This window comes from Mandrillus leucophaeus, unplaced genomic scaffold (assembly GCF_000951045.1).
Source record: "Mandrillus leucophaeus isolate KB7577 unplaced genomic scaffold, Mleu.le_1.0 Scaffold336, whole genome shotgun sequence".
Classification (NCBI taxonomy): Eukaryota; Metazoa; Chordata; class Mammalia; order Primates; family Cercopithecidae; genus Mandrillus; species Mandrillus leucophaeus.
The window spans coordinates 3,069,207-3,071,214 of record NW_012103543.1 but is presented as its reverse complement, the minus strand read 5'-3'; the positions used below and the strand labels follow the sequence as shown (position 1 = coordinate 3,071,214).

The following is a 2,008-nucleotide window of genomic DNA, read 5'->3' as shown; positions in this document are numbered from 1 at the left end:
CCACAAATCTGGAGAAAGCAGGGTGCCAGAAAGATCCAAAGTGGTAGATAGAATGCCACAGAATAAAAAAAGATAAATTTCACAATATTTTGTTTACTCATAGCTTAGGGAACACTTCCCTTGCTTTCAAATTAAATAATTTCTGCTCTTCTTCCCTAGACAAGCATCATGAGGGAATTATCTGAGAATCTGAGTGATGTCTTCGACAATAAATTGAAAACAGTCATTTACAAATGACTTCTTTCATACAAGTCTTGCTTCTCTTAGCTAAATCATTTAAGAGGTTAGCTTTCTAGGATGGTAATGACAATAAAAATGAAAAAAAGGAGGGAGGGAGGGAAGGAAGGAAGGAAAGAAGGAAGGAAGGAAGGAAAGAAGGAAGGAAGGAAGGAAGGGAAAGAAGGAAGGAAGGATAATATATCTGTAGAAATAACCTGTTAAATGATTGAACAAAGGGGAAAAGGGGAAAGGGTATTACATTTCCAGGGGAAGTGGATTACTGTAGTTTCTCCAAGTAGAAACCTGACAGGTGACTGACCCTAAAGAGATGCTTCCATTTATTTTGGTTAAATAGTGCTAAGTATGCATGATGCAGCACCTGAACACCTAGCCTAGAACACATGTGGATAACAATACTTGCTGTGATTTGGTGTCTACTTCATGCCTAGTGTCATACTAAGTGCTTCGTAAAATATAAATCTCAAAATATTTCTACTGTTTGAGATCTTAGGTCAGCAATGAGAATAGAGGGAGGATGATATTCAGATGTCAAGCCTTATATCTAAAATGTGGTTGCTGCCAAGTTAAATCTCCTTCTATTTCAGCTTTTTCTCTCACAGTCTTTTCTACTGTCCTTTGTTACTGAGTGTTCTTCTATCCTGTAATCCCCCAAAACACATCATCTGAACACTGATGAGAGTCCTTGGTTCAACTGCAGATAGCACAGTTGATAATTCATTTAAGTTCTCAGTGTAAAATAACAATTTTACACTCCATTTTCCTCCTTTTTATCAATGCCTGAAACAGGCTGGCCTTCAAGTGACAGTGATGCAATATGGGGGCTCCCACCCATGGGAACCACCCGGAGCGTTGGAGTAAAAGTCCCTGGCAATTTCCAACTGATGGAAAAACTCAAAGACCAGAAAGGAGTAGGAGATGGCACTGTTAGCTGAGGTCCAGTAGATGATGAAGACATAACGCTTACAAGATGGCTATAAATGTCAATGTCTGAAATTTACAGTGCCTTTTATAAAAAAAATTAGCCTGCTTATGTTAAAAAGCTTGCCAATGTTATATCTTTTTTTTTTTTTTTACCAGTTTCAGTTTATATACTTGAACCTCCTCTCATGCTGTTTTATTCCTCTAAATGACAAATTATGAAAACTGAATACACATCCTTAAAATAGAAAGTGAAGCTGTAGACTCAGAAGCAGCCCCCATTGTGAGACTTGTAAAAAAGTGAATATGAATGGAGCTAATTGTTCTAATTGAGTTGTGGACCCTAGAGCCAAATAGTGCTAGCAAAAGGACAGAATTCACATAGCTTCAAAGTTGTTCTGCAAGAGCTTTGGTGCCTAATGACATCTAAAGAAAACACAAAACTGGCTCAGATGCCTGAAGGACAATGTTCCAGCAATTAATCAAAAAGAAAAGCCACAGGCCCTTCCCCTTCCCCTTTACTCCATTTAAGCAACCTTCATTTTCCACCGTAGTGGATTTTCTAGATACATCCTTAGACCTCAAAGTGCTGGAAAGGAAGCTTCTATTCAAAGGATATTTATATTAAGATACCATAAATGATATTAATTTTTTGTCCATTTGAAATATGTAAGTTGTGTTGTAACAAATTATCCTGTCAAGTGTAACCAACTGTCCATACAGTTGAGCTTCTGGGATCAAGAAAGTATATTTAAATTGATTCCCATCATTACTAGTGGGGCATATCTAATTCAACTGTAAAAAGACACATCACACAATCACCTTGTTGCTGATGACAAGGTCTGGGGTC

The 2,008-nt window shown here is 37.5% G+C and overlaps 1 pseudogene; it reads left to right on the top strand.

The window, feature by feature from the left end:
• Positions 1 to 1,013: 1,013 nt before the first annotated feature.
• LOC105545693 lies at positions 1,014 to 1,640 on the top strand (annotated as a pseudogene).
• The last annotated feature ends 368 nt before the right edge of the window (positions 1,641 to 2,008 follow it).